This window comes from Olea europaea, chromosome 23 (assembly GCF_002742605.1).
Source record: "Olea europaea var. sylvestris chromosome 23, O_europaea_v1, whole genome shotgun sequence".
Lineage (NCBI taxonomy): Eukaryota > Viridiplantae > Streptophyta > Magnoliopsida > Lamiales > Oleaceae > Olea > Olea europaea.
The window spans coordinates 2462509-2472377 of NC_036259.1; positions in this window are offsets into that span (position 1 = coordinate 2462509).

The following is a 9869-nucleotide window of genomic DNA, read 5'->3' on the forward strand; positions in this document are numbered from 1 at the left end:
GGACGGCGAATGTGAATTGACGATAAATTAAAAGGGTGTTTTAATTTATCAATTTTGATTAGATCAAAATAATATTTCACGTCGTTAGGCATCGTGGTCGGGAACCTAATGGGTCACACACAAAAGAGAATTGGAAGATTGCAAATTGCCAATTGGTTAATTTAACAATCGTTGGATAAATTAATTAATTGGATTTGTTATTTATATTTTCGAATTAATTAATTGGATTAATTAATTCACGGACCGGGTTTAATTAATTGGATTAATTAATTATTGGACCGGACCGGGCCGAGTCTGTTTGGGTTTATATAAATACATAACTAGGGTTTGAGGTCCATATGGTTTTCATTATTCTTGCTGGCACAAGAAAAAACCCTAGAGACTGCAATCATATTCTCTGTGTGGATCATCGTTGGAGGCTGGACAATTGGACAGCTGTGGTGGCAAATCAAGGTTGTGGAACGAAAAGAAAAAAAAAAGGATTGCAGATCTGACAAAAGGTACAATCTTATCACAATTCCTAACCAAACACAATGAGATCTATTGGATGGGAATCGAAATAATTTAATTTTCCGCTGTGCATGTATAAGTAGATTCCCAACAGAAGGAAATGAAGAGATTTACACAATCATTAAATGTAGGGCTGTAAATGGATCGGATACGGATTGGATTTGCTCAAATTCGATCCGTTAAGAAAATTATCTGATCTGATCCGATCCGATAATCCAACGAATATTTGATTGTTAAATCTATATCTAATTCATCGTGTTATCGGATATCGGGTGGAGTCAATCGCACGTACTCCAACCGTCAAGTCAGTTGGGGAAGAAGTGTATTAAGTGTGTGAAGGCTTTTAACATGAGTCCCAGTATAACACAAAGGGGGTCGGTTTGAGGGAAAATAGTGAATATAGAGCAAAGTTATAAAGTATCAAAGTCTAAACTTGCATTATCTTTTGACAGGTACAAAATGTGAGCTTTTATAGTGTAGTAGAGTAAATCAGAGCCGTCGGATGAGAGGACACACGGCCTCATCCATGAGACTGCAACTTCCCATCATGGGCAATCATAAGACTTAATGGTAATACCAACTTGGTAATACCAACTTGCCTTTCATAACTCATAACTTACGACAGTAGATTCAGCCAAATAAGTTGGCTGTGGCGGCGATATCAGGGAGTAGTTAAATAAGTCGCATCACTAGATTTGATTTAAAGGATCTTCTACCAATTAATCTTTCTTAGCCTCACCCCTCCTGTTGGGGCTCCGCGTGATAGTTCAGCCTTGCGGGTTCGACTGTTGTGAGGTCGAATAGAATATGGATTCAGTCATAAAAAATTCATCCACAAGGGTTCCGCAACAAGAATATCCCACACGGTCGCCTTCATGGGTCCATCTTTCTTAGCCTCACCCCTCCTGTTGGGGCTCCGCGTGATAGTTCAGCCTTGCGGGTTCGACTGTTGTGAGGTCGAATAGAATATGGATTCAGTCATAAAAAAATTCATCCACAGGGGTTCCGCAACAAGAATATCCCACACGGTCGCCTTCATGGGTCCATTTGCTACATGACATGAGTTTGGGTCCTTGTTGGAAAAGGTATAACAAACCTAATTTTTTATTGTCAAATAATTCGATTTGTCAATTTAAGCCCCCCGTTTGGCTCTCATTATTTTTCATTTCGTTACATTCTATTTGTCTCTTTCCAATTTTCAACCACACAATCTTCCATAAAATAATATTACACGTAAATCGAAAAAAAATCTTCTTTTTTAACCACACATTTTTCAAAAAATAGCATTCTACCTATCTTCATTTTTATAAAATGGGGGCCAAACATGGGCTAAAAAAACTCGATTATAGAGGTTGTCCCATAGCAAAATAGTATATTTAAAGATTCTGCCGTTATCTTCTTCAATAATCTATAACAAAAATACAAATTTTAACCTTAATTAATAATTTCTTTGTCCTAAGTTTATTGATATTTCTATAAATATATTAAAAAAATTTACAATACTACTAATAATAATACAAATAGTCATCATTATTATATTTTTCTATTTTAATAATTGAATACAAATACATTAATAAATCACTTTTGTATACCAACCACAAAAAAAAAATGATGATTTTATTGCATATTGCCCTGGAAAAATGTATTTGAAATAGTAATGTGTTGGAGAATGTGTGCTTAAAAAATATGCAGAAATTTTGGATTTACGTGTAATATTCTTTTAGAGCCTGTTTGGGAGTGATTTTGAGAATTGATTTTTTGACCGTTAAGAGAAAAGTGGAGTCTACCTGTGAGAGAAGAAGTCAAATATGACGAGTGGAATAATGAAATAACGGTCAAAAAATCAATTTTTTTGGTGAAAAAATGGGGCCCAAACAGGCCCTTATTATAAATTCGTGATTGAAAATAAGAGAGAAAAAATGCATTTCGAAAATAATGAAGCCCATCAAAAGCTGATTTTCGTAAAAAAGCATAGTCTAGCAACCCAAACCTTCGTAAAGTGTCTATTAATTATTATTTTTTATTTGTGATTGGGTTAAAAAATATTTTATAAAGAAAAATGTGATATAAGAAAAATGAAATTGTAAAAATGGTGTAAAATGGTCAATTTAAACCCAACTCAATTACGAGTGGAGTAGAAATGTGGCAAGTTTAGGAAGACTTTTCAAAAGGGATTTTTTTTTTAGGTGCAATTACGTAAGAATCTAGGGTGTCAATGAGCTGGGCCGGTTCGTGAGCTAAAACTCGAGGTTCGGGTTCAACTTGGGTAAAACGATCCGAGCTTTAGCTTGGCCAAGAAATTTAGGCTCGGGCAGCTAAGTCGGGCTAAACCGAGCAGGCTCGATTTTCTTTTTTTTCCTTTTTTTCTTTCTTTTTCTCTAAGGCACTGCCTTAGTTAATGAGGCAGCTTTGTCTTTATATGATTATGACAATTGAATTTGCAAAAGTTGTGTGTTTGGCAAACATCATTGGAATTCTTTGAAGGCTAGATCATGGAGAGAAGTCAACCACTCAAGCTCAAGCCAAACAAAGGAAAGAAAAGGCCGATCTAGGGAAGGTAGACTAAGTAATGTGACTAACTTTGTCTGACTAGGTATGGGCTCAGCTAGCGACCGTGATGTGGTGCTCCTTTTTTGATAGGGCTTACAAGGTACAGGCTCAGAGCCTGAGAGAACAAGACTAGAGTCTATTTCTCTGGCTTTCTCTTAAAATGGTGTATCATCCTTTGCTTCTCAAAGGTATGATTCCTTTGTTTAGAAGATGGTTCCAGTCCAAGAATCCTTCGACGCCCTTCGCTTAGTTTATTTTTCGGTTAATGTCAAACTTAAAGAAAGAGAAAGAGACACAGGCCTCACTAAATCAATTAATTATTTAATACTGCACATTCGCTAAGTTTGAAAAGTAGACTAGGGCAAGAGTCGTCTTAAGGCAAGGCTAAAGGCAAATGTCAATTAGCGCCGTGGACTATGCCCCTGCGAGAGCCCTCTATTTTACCCAAATACCCCTTTCTTTTGATCTCTCCCCATACCGAGGGCTTCTTTAAAGGAAGGGATCTCTTCATTGTAACACTGGTCCAACCAGTGCTTGAATCGGTATTTTGTTTAAGGATAAATGCTAATAGGGAAAGGAGGAGAACTGGCTGTCACGGACCGTAAGGTGATGACTTGAGGTTTGGCATGACATGGGAATGCCATGACACAAAGTGGGAACATGAGATAGACTTATGACAAATAAGATCTAAGTTTCGACGGTATATGGTGATGAGAGCGTTGCCAAATTTAGTGGGGAAGTGACTTACGCCCCCCCATGGTCACAGCCGATACATCTAGGTTGCAGCTGGGAAATTCGAGTAACGCAAGCAATACATTACGACTAGATGGAAGCACATGCTGCAGGGGACACAGGCAAGGAAAACTCAGGTAGACGAGCAAGACCTTAAGTTGGGGGTGTTGATAAGCATGTTTTGTTAGTCTTATTTATACCCAAATTAGTAAGTAGTGAATAATTTAGCGAATTCTTATTTACAATTGTGTATTTCTGGTTTTTGTAGCCAAAAATAAATAAATAAATAAATAAATAAATAAATCACTAATGGAATGAGAACAAGGCAAAAGGAGGAAAAGGAAGGACTAAAAGTGTACAAAATTGTGAAGTCGGAACGGAAGTGCAAAAGTCGAAAAGTTGAAGTACTTGGGTTGCAATTTTTGAAGTGATATGAAAGTTAAAATTTGATGACCAAATTGTTCAAGATTAAAGTTTAGGTGCTTGACGTGAAGTTGCAAGAGGACTTGTGTGCCCAAAAAAAATGAAAGAAAACAAAGTGAAAAAGAAAAAGGAATGAAACATTTGGGTAGAGTGTTGGAACCTATGCTCCACCACCTTTATAGTGCCTAGGCGCCACTTTAAAACTTAGTGATCGGTTTAACTCTTTCAATGAATTTTAGGGACTTCACCGTAATTTTTAGATGATTTTGCTAGGTTTTGAAGAGGGAAAAATGCAGCTACCATCTCTTCATTTTCCTCTTCATTCTCTTTTCAATTACTTGTAATTTCTTCTGGGGGAAATCCAAAAGTAAAAGGAGAATCCAACAAAAGAGTTGAAGAAACCTTGGAGAAATCAAGAGCAAATCATTATTATCTTCAAGGAAAAAAAAAAGAGTTTTATTTATAATATTGTACTTTCTCCATTATTTTGCCCAACTTGTAATATATTGTTATAAATATACTCCTTTTATCATTTATATAACATGGACAAAATATTTATGTTTGAATCTGTGGTTGGAGTTAACCTAACTTAATTAATTTCAATGTTTGCCATTTAATATTAAAATTAATTATGTTAATATATTTTTACTATTGTTATTATTGCATTTTCATTTATATGGACAATACATAATTGTGTTTGTTTATACATTGGTCGAGAGAATATTATGTTTCTTAGATCAAATAGTAGAAATTCTAGGTTCTTATAGGGGATAAAGATTATACATCTAACCCTATGTGGCTCATTGAACTATTTCCACAAAGATTTGATGTGACTATTTAGTTTTCATCTTCAAAAAGATATAATAGGTTAAATCTATCAATTAGGGTGCGTTTGATTACAAGTGGGAAAATTACATAGAAAGAAAATGAATTCCAGGGAATTGAATTACCTAGAAATTGTTTTCATGGAAATTGTAAATTATTGTGTTTGATTGTATAAATTTTTCACGGGGAAAATGTTGAAGTAAAAGTATTTTTTGATGTTCGTTTGACTTTGTTTTACGTGGAAATTGTCAATTTCAGGGATATCCTCTTTTACAATTATCCCTAAAATTTGTTCCCATTGCCAACAATTAAAAATAAAAAATAAAAAAAGCAAAAAAAATAAAATAAAAAAAGGTGGAAAACCAAAAACCACCTATCCCCTAGGAAAAAAAAAGGTGGAAAATCACGCTTTAAGGTGTTGTACCTAGAAATTCATGGAAAATCAATTCCTTGGAAAATTTTGTCAATCAAACAGGCCAGTGGAAATTGGAATTCGAATTCCAAGTTCCATGGAAAATTTCGTGCAATCAAACGGGGCCTTAGGGTCAATTTAGCTCGAAAGAGGTAATTATCTAAATTTAAAAATCGGGTCTAAGATTGTAAACGAATAATTTGTTAATTGGTTTATGGAGAAATTAATTAAATGATGGTTAAGCGATACTATAAATTCCAACCACGTTTTTCTATGAAATTTCCAAGTGTTAAAGTCTTTATATTTTCTTGTTTTGTAGAATTTTAGTTATTTTTCCTTATTTTCAAAATCAAAAACTTAATTGTAGTTGTTTTCGTTGTTAGAATTAAATTGATTAAATTTGTGTAACTTAAAGTAAACATTCTCAAGAGATCGACAACTAGAATTCCAAAAGTTCACTTTATTATTTAAACACGACCCTTCACTTGCAATATGTAATTTTAGCGAACCCATGTTGTCTTTCTAATCCACATAAAGTTAAATTACAAACAGAACATGTGTTTACATGTGAAGGAACAGTTATATCAAGGAGAACGATAAGTAAACCTTAACAGGAGCATCTTCAAATCAGTTGAACTTATTGTAATCTGTAAAGCAAATCGAGAATATATATATAGCACAATTTAAAAGAGTCTATATTAAAAGAGACATGATGAAGCGTATTTCTTCAAAATTCTTCTATACACACGAGTTTTTAGAAGAATTGCAATATCGATATTCAACAAATTTGCATAAGTGATAATGTGACTAATTTATTCACAAAAACACTGCCGATGTCTACATTCAAGAAATTGTTACACTATATTTGAATGTGTCGATCCAAGATCTTTAGTGATTAACATCATGAGTAATTGTACTATTTTTTCCTTAGTTTAGGTTTTAGCCTATTGAATTTTTATGGCAAGATTTTAATGACGCAACATTTTTTTTGTACTTCAAAATTTTAATAATTAATTGTACTCTTTATCCCTTTGTTTGATTTTTATCCACACATGATTTTTATCGAACAAAATTTTTACAAGACAATTATTGTGCAAATAATAATCAAAGAAGGTGTTGTAAAATTGTAGAATAATGATTGATGATGATTCTTTGATTCTATTAAAATACTAAGAAAAATCATATCTAATCCAGAAGACTATATTTTGTTTTGATTGTAACTTTCATTTTGAACCCTATAAATATAGGTTCTTGATTTCCAATGAAATACAAACTCAAGTATTGACACCCCCCCCCTCCCTCCCTCCCTCCCTCTCCCTCTCCCTCTCCCTCCCTCCTTTAGTTTCATTCAAAACAATATTAATTTTTTTTGAGCCAACATTTCAAATGTCCTTGCTTGTTGATTAACATGAATAATAGACCGTTTAATTTAATTTTATCTTATTTTTGTCCCTTTTTACTCTCTCTCCCTCTCTCTCCCTCCTTTAGTTTCATTCAAAACAATATTAATTTTTTTTGAGCCAACATTTCAAATGTCCTTGCTTGTTGATTAACATGAATAATAGACCGTTTAATTTAATTTTATCTTATTTTTGTCCCTTTTTACTTGAAAATGATTAAAGTTTATATCACCATTCTTTGAGAAAAATGTAGTAGCTGTAACCATAGTTATCAGATCCGAACCGGACATCGACCCGGACAATGTAGTGGGTCAACGGGTCAGTGGTTCAACCGGTGACTCGGTGGTTCAATCAGCGGGTCAATTCCTACAAAAAAAATTATTATTATGTATTTTCATTGAATAATTTTTTTCCCATTTTCCACGAATAACAAAATTAACCTCATATTATTTTGTTAACTAAATATCAATTTGTATCCCAATTTCACAAATTATGGACCATATATAGTCAAATATGGACTTGAAACAATAAAAACGACAATCAATAATTAAAAAAATAAAACTATTTCATATGACAAGGTTCAACAAGGTTGCTTCATATATTTGAAGAGTATTCTTGCAAAAATAAAACAATGAACTTAAAGTTAAACGTGGCTAAAGAACATGATAACAAAGTAAATTATCCGAGGTAAGTTAATAATTTCTCAATTAAGAAGAGTTAGAGTGCATCCGCGCTGGAGTTTTGGACCTAAATTCTTCAATTCTTTCGCCTTGTACCAATGACGTGGTCTCAATCATACTAAAATCCTCGTTTCCATTGTTTGTATCATTTCCATTGTCATCATTTAGCAACTTTATTTGGACAGAAATTTGGAGTTTTGCATGTTTCTAGCTACTTTATTAATATGAATTAAGAAAAAAATTCAAAGATCTAAGGTTTCTCCTGTAAGCTTTATAGTTTATGCATATCTGCAAAGAAGCTGAAATATTTAAAGGATAGGCACTAACATAAACAAGGAGATATCTCAAAAAAGAATGGAGGTGGTCAATAAACTAAATAGGCTAAAAAGAAGAAGAAATTCTTTGATAGTGTCCAAGGAACCGGCTCTAAGCATCTTGACAACAAAGATCAGCAATATTTTAGTCTCTTATAGGTGCTGGTAATAACTATTTTCGTCCCTAACGGGTGCTCTTGAGACTACCAATATTTTAGCAAAATCAGCAGCAAAGCAAAAAATGGTTCTACAAAATCACCAATCAAATAATAAACTCCTCAAACTGAATAGATTTAAAGCCTTTCACCAATCAAAATTGATAGAAACTAAAAGATTGATCTTAAACCTGTCTTCAACAAATTTCGTGGTTCAAGAAATACATGGAATGGACAGTGAATGTAAATTAATAAGATGATAAAATCTGTCCAATTCAAGTAAACACCAACTAAAGGGAATATAAAATATAGCAGATTGTTATGAAAATTTAATTCCAATCCTAAAAGGGAAGAATCCGAAGACGCAGTCCCCTGCAATTCTGAAAACCAACTATATCTTGTTCTAAATACATGATTCACCACAGGAATATTTTTCCCCGTCTATTATGCTTTGTAAGAATCTGAAATTGCACAAAAACAACTATATATTGTTCTAAAAATTTTGAAATCCACCACAAGAATATTTTCAACTAATCAATCAAAATCTATTTCTACTGGTTTCAACTAACCCGTTCTTCTTCCATCTCTTAAGGCTTTAAATTGGAGATTTGGATTTTTTGGGAGTGATTGAATAGCAAACGGCAGCAACCGAGTCGGAGTTTGGAAGGACGAAGAAGACTTACCTGGGTAATTTGAATTGGGAAATTGGAAAACACAAGTTTTAAAGCAAAAGAAAAAACCCGGTTGGTTCAATTGCACATGGGTCGACGGTTGGGCTAAAAACCCGCCGGCTTGACGGGTTTCCAACGGGTGGTTTGTCCACCTTTAAATCTGTCTGACTCGGACAGGACCTAGGTCCGGTTCGACGGTTCTCGGATTGAACCGGCCGGTCTGATCCGATCCGGGTTTTATAATTATGGCTGTAACATCTCGAAAATTTTAGAATAAAAACTTATTTACATGATTTGTTATATTGATATATTTTGAAAAAAAAAAAATGAGGACCAAGATGAAATTGTTTTTTTTTTAATTCATATTTTATTGGATCAAAAATTAGATTTTTATAGAGTGAGGTTTAGAATAGCAATATTGGGCTCTTTGTGTAGCTAATATTTAATTATGTATCTTAGGCTTGAGAAAAATAAATTTAGATAAAAGTGAATGAAGTTATGGCCGATCAAACAAAGTTGTGACTAAATGAATTTTTTTTTTATTTTTTTATTTTTTGGTCAAACAGGTTACGTTAATTGAAGTCATAGTAGGATTTTTAAATATTAGTTATGGTTAATCCAAGCTCTAGTGTAATGTTGTTCTACTTAGCCAAATTCAGTTTTATGTTTAGACTCCTCACCAATTTTTTGGATCAACAAAAGATCATAATATTCTCACGTTTATCGCTAATCTAATTTTAAAAAGAATGAATAATATCCAATTTTGTTTTTTTTTTTAAAATAAAAAAAAATAAAATGAAATCCATTATATCAAAGTTTTAGGAAAGGAATATAATATTTTAGTTAATCATGATTATCTTAACCTGGGAAAATAATTTAACCATATCCAAATTCTGCTATCCCAGTTGAAATCCATTATAACACTTTAGCTTTCTCCTGTGAACACGTGTATGTATATAATTTCTTTTGTTTCAAAGTGGTATGATATTATATTTCCACCTCCAGCCACGTGCAGATGAAAATGCTAACGGTCAATTGTCATTCTATCTTTATTTTGATAAGTGTGATATGATTTTATCATTTAAGACTTCTACCAAATCTGACTTTTGGTACAAGTTTCTAAATGTCATGTCAAAGTCCTCATTTTTCACCAAAAGAAAAAATAATAATAAAAAAACATATATATATATATATATA